Here is a 17,665-nt window from a genome sequence, read left to right as displayed (position 1 = left end):
TTCCTACAGTCACTCAACTTCGACACTTTAGCGTACACCACGGCATAAAGCAGATTGCCGCCCACCCTGTCAGCCAAATCATTAACGTATATAGAGAATAACAACGATCCTATCACACTTCCCCTCACAAACACGTGAACTTATTCCATATGCTCGTACCTTCGTTAAGAGCCTGCAATGGGGCACCGTGTCAAACGCCTTCCGGAAATCTGCCTTATGCCCTTCACCCATAGTTCACGTATATCATGTGAGAAATGGGCAAACTGAGTTTCACACAACTGATGCTTTCTAAAACCATGCTGATTCGTGGACATAAGCTTCGCATATTCGAAACGAGAATGTGTTCAAAGACACTGCAACAAACAGAAGTTAGGGATATTGGTCCGTAATTTTGCGAGTCCGTTCTTTTATCCTTCTTATATACTTCAGTCACCTGCGTTGTTTTTTTTTCCCAGTGATTTGGGACTTTGTGCTGGGCGAGAGATTCACTGTAAGTGCAAGCTAGGTAAGGGGCCAATGCCTTAGAGTACTCTTTGTAAAATCGAACTGGGATTTCATCCGGACCTGGTGATTTACTTTCCTTCAAATATTTCAGTTGTTTCTCTATGCCAGCTATGGTTATTACTATGCTGTCCACATGGGAGTCTGTCCGATGGTCAAATGACGGTATGTTTGAACGATTCTCCGGCGTGAAAGATTTCTTGAACGTGAAACAGAAAACTTCAGCTGTCGTTTTGCTATCATCAACTACCACACCAGACTGGTCAACAAGTGACTGAATAGAAGCCTTAGAACCCCTTAGCGATTTTACATAAGACTAGAATTTTCTCGGGTTCTCTGCCAGACCTTTTGATAACACGTAAGGTGGTAGTGTTTGTATACTTCGCGTACAGATCTTTTCACAGACGCCCGAATGTCTATTAACCTTCGCTTGTCGTCATTTATGCGTTCCCTCTTGAACCAAGAGTGTAAGAGCCTCTACTTCCTCACCATCAGCTGAATTTCGTTATTAAATCATTGTGGGTCTTGTGAGTTAACGAGCATTTCGCTCTCATTTAAATATATGGCCGAAAGTCAGCCTTCAGGAATTGTGAAACGAACCCTGTCGTCCAGGACTGTGTGCCACAAAGGGCGCAGATTCGCCACGAGATGGGGAAATTCACAGGCATCTATTACGCCGAATGAGGCGTAAGTGCTGTAGTGTGAGGGTGAGACAGACGAGAACCTACGTCATAGGAAAATCCCGTAGAAGCTATTTGTGGCCATGGAGACCTAGCAGTGTTAAATATGGCGGACTTAAGATCAGCCGTAAAGGGAAACATTTATGAAAACTAGTTCTGTAGTAGTGCAGGGAAATAAGCAACAGTAATTTCAATCTACCAACCTTCATAAAACTTCATGGTGATCCCAATAAAACTTTAATATTGTTCATTTCTATAATAGTTTAGGATTTACTGTTAAAGTGAAATTAAAAAGTTTAGTAGCAAACACCTGAATGCTAAAATCTGAACTCTTTGGTAAATCTTAACGATCGATATTTCATATAGAAGCGAATCATTAAAATGACAAATGTTGTAAATATCAACTCTGTAACTTTATTTGTTTAAAAGATTTAGTAAATTAACATTCTCAGTATTTTCAGTTAAGCATCAGATCAACATTTCCTCCATACAAACACTAAACGGTGACAGCATGACACCTTCTTGAATCATTAGGTAATAGAATATTTGTTGTAAAGTTTAGCGCATAACGGTTACTTTTGTTCTTTATTTATTTATCAGAAAGCACACTGGTGCAAGGCTACTGGCTGTGGCATACATAGCGAGGACGGGCAGAGGAACAGTGCTGGTGGAGACGCGAAAGCGGACTGTCGGTCTTTAGATAGCTAGGAAGTGAAACGACAGAAAATTTTGCGTTGTGTGGTATCGTGGGACTTAGTCTCTGAGAGGTGAGCAGCCGAGCGCCTGGTGTGAACCCTAACTTTTCGCGTAGTTTACGAGATGGAGAGTTGGACTTGTAATTCACGATGAGATTGTGAATGATGGAACTGTGTCAAATGGATATGCGCTCGAGTGTAATAGTAATTCTAAACAAGACCACTTTCGCTATTGGTTTGCTTTCTGAATAAACAGTATTCTAACCAAAACGAAACTGTGTGGCCTACATTATTTATGGGTCGTTAGTTTAGATCCCGATATTATTATTATTATTATTATTATTATTACTGTTGTTATATGTTATACTAACGTTGTATGTTTATAAAATTTCGCAAACTTGCCATCAGCCAGACAGTTTAACCAAAATGTCACAAGTGTCTAATTTAGGGCGTGTAATGCGACACATGTGGTTCAACCCCTAGTCGAGTTTTGAACCAAGATATTTCGACAAAGAGGAACCGCATGTGAGCCCGAACATCTTTAGAGTGTTAGCTCGCAGTCTTTTCAAACCTTTATCCACTTACTAGGCACATAACTCTCCAGGCCACTTTGCCCACAATTCCTCTACATCCATCTTACTGGCACTAAGTGATGCCAATTCAATGTCTGGTGTTGCAAATTTAATGGCCATCAGTGTACAATGTCAGAGCGGATTCAAAGCTTATCTTTCATGTAATGTACGTTCGAGCTAATCTAATACTGCAGTGCAGATACCATAAAAGCAGCCGCCACGTTGAGAATCACAGGAATAATGGTTATAAAAATGTGAATCGCCTGCGAAGGAGGCTGAGTACAATATTCACATCTCGACTATTCTTGAGTATGTTTTCTCTCATAAATCTTTGTCAAATACGATTACGGAAAAAAAACACGATCGATACAACTGACCGCGGATCTGTTTAGTAAGAGCGAAATTTTAGCAAATATGCCCAAAAATCTCAAATACGTGACAGTAAACTGGCATCACGAAAAGAACTGGTCTTTCAGTTCGAAGAAGCCACGTTTCCAGATATGCCTACAAAGGCATTACTGTCTCCCACTTACATATATGAAATGGCCGTTGTGGTAAAGTTAGATGAATTCTGATTCGTACTGCAGGTAGCACGTCTCCCAAGGAACCTTTTATTAGTCGATGAGATAGGAGGCGGCTAAAGACAACTGGTAATACTACGTACATTCCGCCATACATTGCACACTAGACTTAGGATGTATATGCGACTTCCTCTAAAAGGACTGAAGTACATGATCCATTCTGGAAGAGGCATGATAAGGTCACGAATTGATATGCACATAGGTATCGACGAAAAATGCGATTGAAAACTTCGGTGCCCAATGGAACGATGTGTGACGTCTGCAGCACAATTTCACCACACGGCTGGCAAAAACAGTAAACACGACATCTCGGTACCGGGGCATAAAGTCTTTGGGAATTTCATTCCGTGAACTCATCTGCACAGTAACTATGCCTCGCAGACGGGTGCGTGAACAATAGACGCAAATGTCAGCATTTGACAGAGGACAAGTAGTTCGGCTCAAAGAAGCCAATTGGAGTAACCAGCGAAATGAATCGCTCGATATCTGAATAGGTGTAATGCCACTAGTCTACTATGTTGGGGACTGGTTGAATCATAGACAAACACAGCGTCAAGAATAAAGCAGTCGACCTAGAGAGGCGACAGAACGAAAGGACCGTGCACTCTTCGAAGAGGCACTCGGAGCCCCGGTTCATCATTATCATTGATCCGATGTCCAATTGGTACTTCGGTGACCACAAGGAGGTCTTTAATAGGCGGCTCACAAAAAAGGGGGCTGAGTTCACGGCGTCTCATATGCTGACTAACATTGACCTCCGCATACCAACAAGCCCGTTTACATTGGTGTCGGGTACATTTGGTCTGGTTTTTTTTTAAATGGAATCTCGCTGGCTGGAGTAGAATAGCTTTCGGTGATGAGTACCGCTTCGAACTGAGCCCCGATGACCACTGAAGACGTGTCTGGAGAAGTCCCGGACAGCAGTGGCATACCAACCTGAATTACGCCCGCCATACGGCCCGACAACCAGGAGTGATGATCTGCGGTGCCTGTTCGTTTCACAGCAAGACTCCTCTGGTTGTCATCCGCGGCACCCTTGCAGTACAGGATTACGTCGACGATATTCTACACCCCGTTTTGTCGCCATTAACGGCAAGTCATCCTGAGCTTTCAGCAGGATAATGTCTGCCCGCACACGGTGAGCGTTTCTAGTGCTTGTGCCAGCAAGGCCGCCGGATCTCTTTCCAATTGAGAGCATTTGGAGCATTATGGGCACGGCCCTCAAACCGGCTCGCGCCACTTGGACAGAATTTGCACGATATCCCTCAGGGAGACATCTAACAGCTCTGTCAATCAATGCTAAGCAGAGTAACTGCTTGCCAGAGATGGACCAATACGTTATTGACTCCCTCAATTTGTAAAGCTCTCTCTCTTAGATTAATCATCCAATTTTTCTAAAATTGCGATCATTTGTTTGTCCGTACATCTACATCACACCTTCCAATTCCCGTCTCACTTGGATAATTTCTTCGTAGTATGTCTTTTTATGTCTTAGGGTGTATATGATAAGTAACATAGCTGGGTGACATATCACGCTAACACTGTAGGCTTTTGCGAGTTCAGAAGCTTCTTTGGTGCTTTGTGTGGAGAAACTATTGCCCGAGATCTGCAGTTATGCTTTTTCATTTTACCAATCCGATAGAAATTCGCTACAGCCGTTGTGTTCCACTGACTTGGTTCGTCGTTTATTACGAGTATTATTTCTTTACTTTCTCAGACGTTAAGTCTGGTTAAAAATGGAAAGTGACGCGGACCTCGATCAAGCGTCACTTCCTTTTAACTGTATGGTACGTCTTATATTGCATTTAGGAACTTTTGGGTAATTGAACATGTATCAATAATTACAGATTTCTGTAGTTGTACATATAAGTTTGGATGTAGCTGTATTGCATTGAGGTACTGGTGGATATTGTGTGGTATGACTCCTGTAGTTGATAGTATAATTGGCATAATGTCAACTTTATCCTGATGCCACATGTCCTTGACTTCCTCAGCCAGTTGGATGTATTTTTCAATTTTTTCTCCTGTTTTCTTTTGTATATTTGTTGTATTGGGTATGGATATTTCGATTAGTTGTGTTAATTTCTTCTTTTTATTGGTGAGTATGATGTCAGGTTTGTTATGTGGTGTTGTTTTATCTGTTATAATGGTTCTGTTCCAGTATAATTTGAATTCATCATTCTCCAGTACACTTTGTGGTGCATACTTGAATGTGGGAACGTGTTGTTTTATAAGTTTATGTTGTAAGGCAAGCTGTTGATGTATTATTTTTGCTACATTGTCATGTCTTCTGGGGTATTCTGTATTTGCTGGTATTGTACATCTGCTTGTGATGTGATCTACTGTTTCTATTTGTTGTTTGCAAAGTCTGCATTTATCTGTTGTGGTATTGGGATCTTTAATAATATGCTTGCTGTAATATCTGGTGTTTATTGTTTGATCCTGTATTGCAATCATGAATCCTTCCATCTCACTGTATATATTGCCTTTTCTTAGCCATGTGTTGGATGCATCTTGATCGATGTGTGGCTGTGTTAGATGATACGGGTGCTTGCCATGTAGTGTTTTCTTTTTCCAATTTACTTTCTTCGTATCTGTTGATGTTATGTGATCTAAAGGGTTGTAGAGGTGTTTATGAAATTGCAGTGGTGTAGCCGATGTATTTATATGAGTGATTGATTTGTGTATTTTTCTAGTTTCTGCTCGTTATAGAAAGAATTTTCTTAAGTTGTCTACCTGTCCATAATGTAGGTTTTTTATATCGATAAATCCCCTTCCTCCTTCCTTTCTGCTTAATGTGAATCTTTCAGTTGCTGAGAGTATGTGATGTATTCTATATTTGTGGCATTGTGATCGTGTAAGTGTATTGAGTGCTTCTAGGTCTGTGTTACTCCATTTCACTACTCCAAATGAGTAGGTCAATATTGGAATAGCGTAAGTATTTATAGCTTTTGTCTTGTTTCTAGCTGTCAATTCTGTTTTCAGTATTTTTGTTAGTCTTTGTCTATATTTTTCTTTTAGTTCTTCTTTAATATTTGTATTATCTATTCCTATTTTTTGTCTGTATCCTATATATTTATAGGCATCTGTTTTTTCCATCGCTTCTATGCAGTTGCTGTGGTTATCCAATATGTGATCTTTTTGTTTAGTGTGTTTTCCCTTGACAATGCTATTTTTCTTACATTTGTCTGTTCCAAAAGCCATATTTATATCATTGCTGAATATTTCTGTTATCTTTAGTAATTAGTTGAGTTGTTGATTTGTTGCTGCCAGTAGTTTTAGATCATCCATGTATAGCAAATGTGTGAGTTTGTGTGGGTATGTTCCAGTAATATTGTATCCATAATTTGTATTATTTAGCATGTTGGATAGTGGGTTCAGAGCAAGGCAGAACCAGAAAGGACTTAATGAGTCTCCTTGGTATATTCCATGCTTAATCTGTATTGGCTGTGATGTGATATTATTTGAATTTGTTTGGATATTAAGTGTGGTTTTCCAATTTTTCATTACTATGTTTAGGAACTGTATCAATTTAGGATCTACTTTGTATATTTCCAATATTTGTAGTAACCATGAGTGGGGTACACTATCAAAAGCTTTTTGGTAATCAATGTATGCATTGTGCAGCGACCTTTGTTTAGTTTTAGCTTGATACGTCACCTCTGCATCTATTATCAGTTGCTCCTTACATCCTCGTGCTCCTTTGCAACAGCCTTTTTGTTCTTCATTTATAATTTTGTTCTGTGTTGTATGTGTTATTAATTTCTGTGTAATGACTGAAGTTAATATTTTGTATATTGTTGGTAGGCATGTTATGGGGCGATATTTAGCTGGGTTTGCTGTGTCTGCTTGATCTTTAGGTTTCAGATAAGTTATTCCATGTGTAAGTGAATCAGGGAATATGTATGGGTCTGTAATGTAACTGTTAAAAAATTTGGTTAGATGTGAATGTGTTGAGGTGAACTTCTTTAGCCAGAAATTTGCTATTTTATCTTTTCCAGGGGCTTTCCAATTGTGAGTAGAATTAATTGCTTGGGTGACTTCATGTTGCAAAATTATCACTTCAGGCATTTGTGGTATCATCTTGTGTGTGTCTGTTTCTGCTTGTATCCACCGTGCATGCCTGTTATGTTGTAGCGGGTTTGACCATATGTTGCTCCAGAAGTGTTCCATGTCTGTTATGTTTGGTGGATTGTCTATTTTAATGTGTGTGTTATCTATTGTCTGGTAAAATTTCTTTTGGTTTGTGTTGAATGTTTGGTTTTGTTTCCTTCTATTTTCACTTTTTTTGTATCTTCTAAGTTGTTTGGCCAACGCTTGTAATTTCTGCTTCTTTTCATCTAATTGCTCTATCACTTCTTGTTGTGAGATTTTACCTAACCTTTTTCGTTTTTTTTCTGACATTTCATTTCTTATAAATTGTGTTAGCTGTCCAATGTATTTTCTCAGTTTTTCTATTCTGATCTGTAGCCTGTGTTGCCATGCTGGTTTTGTGGGTTTCTTCTGTGTGTTGGTTGGTTCTGATCTCTGCCTAGTGTGTATATTTAGTGTAGTGAATGCTCCTATATAAACCAGTAGTTGTAACTCTTCCATAGTTGTGTTTTCATTTATTTTGTTGTGTATGATTGTGTTGATAGTTTTTATTGTTGTTTCGACTTGTGGGTTATTTGGCGGTCTATGCAAGAATGGTCTAATGTCTGTATTTGTGTCTTTGTATTCTATATATGTCAGCTGAAATTTTTCTTCTATATCTAACATGTGTGTCACTTCGTGTTCTATTTGTGCTTGTTCTGGTGGCTGTCTTAAGATTTCGTTTTGCTCTGATTGTTTAATTGATGCATGTTGTTCTTTGTTTGTTTGCTCTGGGATGTTTGAGTCCATTGCTGTATTTTCTTCTTCTTCTTCTGATTGCACATTATTTTGTTCCAGTATTTGTTGTACTTCTTGTTTGATGTTTTCTAATTCTGACTGGGGTATCCTGTTATTTTTGATTATTACACGGATCTGATCAGCTAGTCGTTGTTCTGTTAAAAATTTTAATTCTGGGTATCTGGTAATAAATGTTGTGTATACTTGTGATCTGTATCCAGTTGTGTTGGTTCCTAGGTTTGTTGCTTGGTAATAACAGAACATGAGGTGTCGATTAACTTCATCTGACCATCTCATCCTCTGTCTTTGTTTTCCTTCTAGGATGGTTGCAGGAAGCATATCCTGCAAAACACCTCTATTTGGATTTAAATCATTTTCCAGTTGGCTAGCAGTGTCGTTATCATTGTGGGCGGGCATAGGGTTCAAGCCTCGTCCCCGACCATGACGGCGCTTGTCCGAGGCTTCTTTAGTTCTGTCCTGAACCAACTAATCACACTAAAAGGGGGGTTAGCCCTATTAGTAGTTTGTTCTTTTCGTCGCCTTTTACGACTGGGAGAACATACCGGAGGCCTATTCTTTTCCCGGGCCTCCACGGTTCAAGTATTATTATTATTATTATTATTATTATTATTATAAGGGCAGTCAAATGAAAACCGAACACCGACCACAATGGGTCCATTGAATAGGTCCATTCAAAAGTAAGCACCACACGCGTTAAGACATTTATCCCACTGGGAGATGAGACCTTCAATTCCTGTTTCATAGAGCGCGGTCGGCCGCTGACTGACCGAAAACTGCAACCCTTTTTGTTAAGGGACCGGGAGCGCGATAATCCCATGGGGAGAGATCAGGACTATAGGGCAGGCGCTCTGGTGTATGCCACTTGAATTGGCATAACTTCTGCGTTACGACGTTTCCAACATGTGGACGTGCGCGATGAAGCAGCAACACCCCTTGACGCACCATTCCACAACAGTGGTTTTTGAAAGGCCCATGTACATTCTTCATTCTCTGATGGATGTCTACCTGTGTTTTCCTTCGCCATCCAGGAAAAGAATAACAGCACACTGGTCCTGTCTGGACGCATCTCGTAATAACGTCGCCATAGTTTATGTTTCCACGTCTACCTCACGCACGTCGGAAATATGTGAATGCCACACTAATCCCTTGCCTACATGTTGATGCTTATATACCCGCATCGCAGTCGCGCTATGATGCACATACGCTGCAGCAGCGTCCTGAAATGAAAACTTCTTGATCGCCTCCTTAAAAAAAACCTTAGCACGATAGTGATTTTCTCTCTTTTTCAGTATGAAATGAAATGATTTTAATTTCCATTACATCGGACTGGTTTTCGGTTTATAAGAAAAACTTTGAACAGCCAAACACAAAGTACAGCAATTGGTATTTGCAAACTGGATACCTCTGAAATGACCTCTAACACAGTAAAACGACTGACGTAACGGTCTAATCGGAAGCGCTGAAATCTTATCTTCCAGTGAGTTAAGGAAAAGATGTAACGTGTTGGGTAAAGCGTGCGTTACAACTCGATTTAAGTGTTCGGTGTAAAAAGTGATATTACGTTGTTGCTGTGATTAGCAAGGTCATAGTCAAAAGACGGGCCATGATGTAATGCGCCTTGGCTCGGATGCTTTTAACGCTTAAGCAAGTAGCTCTTTTTCGCGTAAACAATAACAGGAACGTGACCGGCCAGATTTGTTATGTACCAGCTACAAACAAAAATATTCTTTCGCTACTGCCATTCGTAAACAACGCTTTGAAATGAAATAATTGTTTTCTTCTTGTACTTTTATACAGGCTGTTAAAAGAAAGGCCTGCTTTTCCTACAGGAACTAGTGTTAGTCAATACTAGAAGGAAAGTGCCTATAACTGTATGCCAGGAAACCAATACATGTCGAGATATGGACTGTTTTACTTGTGATGAGTAATGTGTAGTATTCAGTGGCGTAGGCTGTCTTACTGTTGCAAGTCATTGTACATATCTGAATGGTTGTAATTTGCTGGACATTGATAGTGAAGAACGTATCCTTGCGGAAAGACAACGAATGTGATTCATAAACGAAGGGGCCGTAACCTACATCCTACGTTTCGTACGACAATATCTCACCGCAACGTTTCATGGGCAATGGTTTGATCAAGGAGGTTCGGTAGCATGGCCTCACCATTCCCTGGACTTGAACGCCCAACCCATCGACAAATATGCGGACACTATAGAAGCGTGTGAACAATGCATGGAGCAACGTGTATTTCGAAAAGTCCGTGATTCACAGCGAAGAAGGGCTGAAAGATGTGCCAGGTTGCATTGTAACCACATGCAGCACTCCCACTTCTATGTAACAGTCAGATGGGAATGAGTAGATAGATTGGTCCATATGTCAACAGGTAATGGTTTCCGAAAATGTCACTAAAGGATCTTTACTTCTAATTTTGATCAATAATACCTCCTATAAGAAACGACTTTTTTTTAACACCCTGTTTGTTAATGGTTCGTTTTGCCACCTCGACAGTTGATGCAGCTCGCCTTTAGAAGCAGGTATTTACTTTCAGTTTTGGAGCAAATTTGACACTTTTGTCCCTCTAGATTGTTTCGCATTCAAATTCCATATATATAAATCTCAACAAGGCTGCGTTAAATGGAAACAATAGTAACAATAGTAGCACAGCCTCATGGGTTCCCAGCACTTACTGGAATTATTACTGTCATTAATGAGCTTGAACGCCGCCAGTTACCTAACACCATTAGCCCCCGATTCTTTAAAGAATCGAATTCCCATGTGCAGAGCACCTTCAAACTCCTGATTACTTAACAAATACACTGGACTCACATTCGGGAGGACGACGGTTCAATCCCGCGTCCGGCCATCCTGATTTAGGTTTTCCGCGATTTCCCTAAGTCGCTCCAGGCAAAAGCCGGGATGGTTCCTTTCAAAGGGCACTACCGACTTCCTTCCCCGTCCTTCCCTAATCCGATGAGACCGATGACCTCGCTGTCTGGTCTCCTTCCCCAAAGCAACCAACCAACTTAACAAATGAGTTAATTTTGACGTTAACATTGTACGCGAGGAAAAGTTTAGAAAACGTTTGAAATCATGTATAAAGTTTGTTGGCAGTCCTCAAGTGGTCTTATTCTCAACTACACTGAGGCGAAAAAAGTCACTGGATAGCGGGTATGCACATTCACAAATGGTGGTAGTATCCGGTACACATGGTAAAAAGGGGCTTTGCGCAGGCGGAGCTGTCATTCATACTCATGTGGTTTATGTGGAAAGGTTTCCGACGGGATTATGGCCCGACGACGGTAATTAAACACTTTCAACGCGGAATGGTAGTTGCAGCTAGACGCATGGGACATTCCATTTCGGAAATCGTTAGCGAATTCAATGTTCCGCGATTCGCAGTGTCAAGGGTGTGCCGAGAACACCAAATTTCAGGTATTACCTCTCACGAAGGAGAATGCAGTGGCCGACGGCCCTCGCTGAACGACCGAGAGCAGCGGCGTCTGCTTCGTGTAGCCAGTGCTAACAGACAAGCAATACCGCGTGAAATAACCACAGAAATCAATGTGGGACGTACGATGAACGTATTCGTTAGGATAGTGCGCCGAAATTCGGCGTTAATGGGCTTTGGCAACAGATGACCGATACAAGTGCCTTTGCTAACAGCACAAGGCCTGCAGCGTCTCACCTGAGTTCGTGAGTGTATCGATTGGACCCTAGACGACTGGAAAATCGTGGCCTGCTCAGATGAGTCCCGATTACAGCTGGTAAGAGCTGATGGTAGGGTCACACACCGCCGCATGCCGAGAAACTAACAAAAGAGTGAGTATCTGGATGACCTAAAGGTCAGAACCATGGACCCTCCACCATACAGCCCTGATACATCTTGTGTTTCATTTTGTTTCCAAAAACTAAAGATAAAATGCTAGGAATCGTCATCAAATGAAACTGAGGAACATTATAAAAACCCAGTTTCTGAAATGCCTCAGGAAATGTATTTGTGTTTTGACGGAATATTTTTGAAAAATAATAAAATTATTTAATTTTTTAAAACTGATCTTCGTTTGATTTTCTAAAATTTATCAGTGTCGCACCCGTGTACCATCGACGAGAGGAATGACAAGCTCGGATTGTGGAAGAATAGGACTGTAACTCGTCCGTGCTCTTTTCAGGGAACCGTCCCGACATTTACCTTGGTTTAGGAAAACCCAAACCTCCACGGCAGGAAGGGGATTTGAATTCCCATTCTTCCAAATATATTCCTCCCATGTCTTACAGCTGCGCCACCTCTGGTACGATTTTATAACGAGGCTCATGTAAATTCCAAGTCTTTTAGTGTGCGCCACTCGTGGAGGTATGAAAAATGTAATCCTATGTCGTCTGTGATCCCACAAGCAGTAATACATGTCTTTTCGTGCATATTGTATGCATTTCCTCATATCAAGAATCGTACCTGTTGAGTGATGAGGAACTTGTATGATTGTGACGGCTTTATGGTTTCTTAGGTGGTCCAAAGAATCATATGCATCTTGCGCATTTCAAACCTTCAGTTCCGTGACAGCTTGAAAAATGAATATAGCTGCATTAACCCCGATAATATAGCATTTGGACCAAAACAAAACAGACAACAGCATCAAAATGAGCGTCTGCTTCATACCTTTAAAGTTAAGCTTCAAATTCTCATTCTGTTTGTATGCCATGCCAAGGCAAAACTGCGTTGACAAGCCGTCTCAACAGCAGTAAATAAGGCAACCTGCCAAAAGAAGATATGCAAAACGAGCAGGAGAAAAAAGCCCACTGCTGATGTCATGTTTCAAGGAAGCGATGGAAGAGGACGCGGCAAGCTGAGGACACTGAAGAATAACTATTAACGCACTGTGCTGTGTTGTCAAGGCGTAATTTCACAAATCGAGAACAGCTTGTTTAATTTCTACCTCAAGCACATGAGAATTTTCACGCCTTTACATTTCAAAAATAGAGGTTTATGCAATCTAAAACATCACAGAGAAGCCTTGGTTCGATGGTAGTAGGTTCTGGAGGGAGTGCCATTCCGCCAACCCTTGTTGATTCATGTTTAAACGTAGGAATCTCAAAACTGGCAACAGTACCCAAATTGCAACCTTTATGAGACATGCTACTATTAATTACACGAACGAGGGTAAAGCAAAAAAAATGACTGGAGTTTAAACCAGAATCAAGAGAATATTTGAACTATTTATTAAGGTAGCACCGTGATAGGTGGTTTCGTCTAGTTATAAACACTGCTATCTTTGCATTTATACGCAATAGAAGTTGCGTGCTCCGATTCTCTCATGTAGAAAATAAACAGGGATTAACTGTAAACATCTAAACTGATTCTTGACCATGGATTTCTCGCTACTAACATCGAGATTTGATTTTATGTTATTCCAATTTAGCCCCAAAACGGCCAGTAGCACTAAAAGATGTATCCAGGCCAGTAGCACTAAAAGATGTATCCAAGAGTTTTTCAAGACACCCAACGCCGGTAACGTGTCCCTGTTAAAAACTGTCCTCCCAACCGCTTAGTCACTGGGCAGTATCGCCGCAAGGTAAACCGCTTTCAACTGCCATTCCGAAACTGATCGATTTGGTGAAACAACATCGAGCTTTCTCTTCAGTATGCGCATACCACACAGACTTCCTTATTTAAGCATCAGCTATCACTCAATTTACCAAGCTCACGTCTCGAACAATTATATTCTGATTATTATTAAATTATTTTTGTTAGTCGCTGGGAGCTCATTGGACCTCGTTAAGTTTTGTTGCATGTGGCTGTTAGTTTCATTTTCTTCTGTGCCCAAAATTCCTTCGTTTCTTATTTCTTTCGCGTTGAATAGGTTTTATTTGCCCTCCTCTGTCTAGTGGACACCGCGACAGTTTCTTGTGTTCGTCTCATTTCGTTCAGTTTGTCACAAGCTTCTACCCAAAAATATCACTGTTGAAACCGTCTTCGGGCTTGATTCGACTGTTTGCATGTCGTCTTTGGTACTTGGAAATCATAATGTCGAGGTTTGGGCGTTTTGTGTCTAAAAAGTCAAGTATCTCTTTAGTCTCCTAATTCTGTCCATTTATACAAGACCACTGCGTCGTGCCTATCTTTTTATACTTTACAGTACATTTCTCAGTGGATTTTTTAAATGAAGGCTGTTCTTGTGATCCTGTCATGACTTTGTGCTCCTTCTCCAGCAGCTCTCCGAGAAGCCTTTTCGCCAGCTGGGAACTCGGTTTCGACTGCATATTTTTTATGCTAAGTGTTGAATTATGTTTATGTTTGGTAGACTGTCTAAAGCTTGCGTGTTTCTGTAAGGTCACTTTTTCGATGGATTTCCTTTAGCAGGCTAATTGCGTTCTTAGTGGTTTTTGTATCGTTTGTCCAGCTTTTGCCGACGATGTCGCCACGCTGTCAATTTACTGCGATCCCTTTGCATTTGGTTCCCATTCTTGGTGGTAGGCGTCTTTTGTTAGTTCTGTTCGCCAGGTTTAAATAATCTTTTCGAGAACGCAACTGCAAAGCAAGAGAAACAGTAATCACATAGTCGGACTCTTGTTCGATCAGAGAGGCGTGCGAAATATATTCTAGGAACTTGTCAGGGTGACACTATCAATGCATAACATTTTCTGATCAACGCCGAATTCATTGAAGTTTAACCAGATCTCACGACATATGGAAATACTAATTTTCTTAAGTCTACAAAGACGGACACAAGATTATTATTATTTCTGCCTTTACAACCTCATCGGACCACTTCAGTCAATCCTTTCCTGCTCATCATTTTCAGGTTTTCTTTCCAAATTGTCCAGTATCTTTTCATTCGTTCTGATCTTTTTTCTCGTTTCTCATACCCTTTTTATTGTTTGTCACTTGTCTAGTTTTGGTTTAAATCTGATATTTACGTTTCTCAGTGTCTTTAAATGTTCAGTTTTGCGAATCGCTCAGAGTTGAAACTAGTTCTATCATATCCTTCCTAATTTCCTTTATTCATCCTACTTCTTGCTTCATGTTCCAAAGCTTTTCTATAATTTCTATTTGGTAGTCTCGTTTCTGGTGTACTCATATTGCGAAAAAAGAGATTTTTTCCCGCATAGTATCTGTACTCCAGTTCGCTGTAAACACTCATTTGGCACAATCAGCCATTGTCCTCCTTTTTGATATTTCTGATTTATGCATGTCCTATCTATTCTTCTCTCCACTTTTAGGATTTTATTGATTCTGTTTTGCTGTGTAGGTTTGAAAACAGTTTCACTTTCGTATGTTACCTCTGGTTGAACTACCGTCTTATAAGATGTTAACTTAGTTTTGATTCACAGACAAATTTTATTGTACACAGAGAACGTAAATTTTTGGGCTTGTAACTCGATGAACACCAATTCCAATGAGATAGACACTCATATGCCACTGCTCCACTTTTATACGCCAACAATGATTATTTTAACGAAGGATATTATCATCATCCTTCGTTAAATAATCATTTTTAGTGTACAAAAGTGAAGAAGCGGGATAAGAATGTCTCTGTCATTGTCATTATCATCGAGATATTACTCACAAAACGTACTAAGTAGCTTAGAACATGACACTACAGATACAGGGTGACAATTATTGAACTACATGAAATAAAATCGTCGTAACTTCTAAACTGTTTGCGTTAGAGCGTTCAAATTGCACGGTTGTCCGCGGGGCATGATGGGAACTGGTACGCGCATGCGCATGTGCACGCGCCATGTTGTCGTCGTTGGTCATTTGCACGTGAAAATGTCACGGTACTGCCTTAGCATATAGCGTTTGTGAAGGCCTAATACGCGAGCAAGAACAGCCCAACTGCGGCTCAAAGGAAATTTGCGGCCGAATTCAAGCTGAAGACAGCCGGTCCAAATGTGCTAACAATCAAGAATTTGGCTGGCTGAATTGGGGGAGGGGACCAAACAACGAGGTCATCGGTCCCGTCAGATTAGGGAAGGATAGGAAAGGAAGTCGGCCGTGCCTCTAAATGAACCATCCCAGCATTTGCCTGAAGAGATTTTGGGAAATCACGGAAAACCTAAATCAGCTTTGAACCGTCGTCCCCCCGGCTGAGAGTCCGTGCGCTAATTAGGCCACCTCGCTCGTTAATCAAGAATTTGATTCACAAGTTTGAGAGAACGGGTAGTGTTCCTGATGACAGTGTTGGCAATGTCGGTCGCACAAAAATAGTGAAAACGCCTGAAAACATCGAGAAGACACATGCTGTTTCAAACCAGCCCCAGAAAATCGAACAGACGAGCTGCACAACAGGGGGTTATCAACCGCGAGACACTGCGACAAATTGTTGGTGAAGACCTGCATCTCTTCCAATACAAAATTCAAACTCATCAGTCATTAAGCCGCAGGGCAATGGAACAGCGGCTGTGTTTCGTCAACAATATTGTCCACAGAATTAACTAACAGGACTTTGGTGTAAATATGGTTTGGTTTAGCGATGAAGCCCAGTTTCATTTGGATGGGTTAGTCAATATGCAAAGCTGGCGCATTTGGGGACGGAGAATCCGCTTTTCGCGATCGGGAAGTCTCTTCACTCTCAACGGGTGACTGATGTGCAATGTCCAGTCATGGAATAATCGGTGCGATATTCCTTGATGGCAAGGTGACTACCGAACGGTACATGAAGGTTTTGTGAGATGATTTTATCCCCATTATCTAAAGTGACTCTGATTTCGACTAGATGTGGTTCATTCAAGACAGAGCTGGAATCATCGAAGCAGGAGAGTGTTTGATGCTCTGGAGCAGCACTTTGGAGACCGCATTCTCGCTGTGGAGTACCCAGAGGCCACTGGCATGGGCCTCGATTGGCCACCATATTCTCTGTATATGAAAACATGCGACTCCTTTTTATGGGACTAAATTAAAGACTAGGTGTACAACAATAACCCCAAAATCACTGCTGAGCTGAAAATAGCCATTCAGGAGGTCATTGACAGCATCGATGTTCCGACACTTCAGCGGGTCATGCACAATTTCGCCACACCAAATGAAGCTAATTCTGAGGCGTATCACGAATATTCTGGTAGTGTACGAACATTTTCGTTTGGATCTCAGATCTGCGCGCATCACGCAAGTAAACCAAAGCATCTAGTTCGCACACACACTATCTGGCAGCAAATCAGACGCAGCAGACACCAGTAACCGATTAGTATGAGAATGAGAATTTTGAGCTCTAGACTACGGGAGGAAGGCTTTCTCTGTAGCTTGCACGGAGACCAAGTAAAGCCATTTAGTCTGCTGTAGTTTTCTTTGTCTCTCTAATCATTTTTTTGTAACAGGCTCTACCATACAGCTCTCACAGTATCCTTCATGAGGTGCCCCACCCCAAAAGCATTTGCCTTTATCTTTTTCGGAACAGCCGTTTAAATCCAAACAAGCGCATTAAGCCGACGTATCACATGAGTCCATAAAAGTTATGAATTGAGCCAGCCTCCTATCTGTCTAGTGAGGATGACGTAACCGGACAGGAACATAATACTACAATTAAAGTGTACGCGCTGAATTAAAGGCTTTTGTGATATCTTTCTAGTTTGCCCAGAGGTTTTACTGAGACTTTTCCCTCAAAGTCATTGACTGACTCAGCAATTACTTTCGTCCGAATGTCTTTGTCTAAGGGTACAATCACAGTCAACATAACTGAAAAAGATGGTAAACGCCATAGCTAATGACATCGAGGTCAATACAGCACCAAGAGCATTTAAGTCTGAATATAC

General features: G+C 41.0%; 1 protein-coding gene across 1 annotated transcript in view; it reads right to left on the bottom strand.

Moving 5' to 3' along the window:
• The window catches only part of LOC124797840 (kinesin-like protein KIF14), a 258,591-nt gene that overhangs the window by 128,758 nt on the left and 112,168 nt on the right, over positions 1-17,665 (bottom strand). The window lies entirely within an intron of this gene.

This window comes from Schistocerca piceifrons, chromosome 5 (genome assembly GCF_021461385.2).
Source record: "Schistocerca piceifrons isolate TAMUIC-IGC-003096 chromosome 5, iqSchPice1.1, whole genome shotgun sequence".
Lineage (NCBI taxonomy): Eukaryota > Metazoa > Arthropoda > Insecta > Orthoptera > Acrididae > Schistocerca > Schistocerca piceifrons.
The sequence above is the reverse complement of the archived record's forward strand: the minus strand, read 5'-3'. Positions and strand labels throughout refer to the sequence as shown.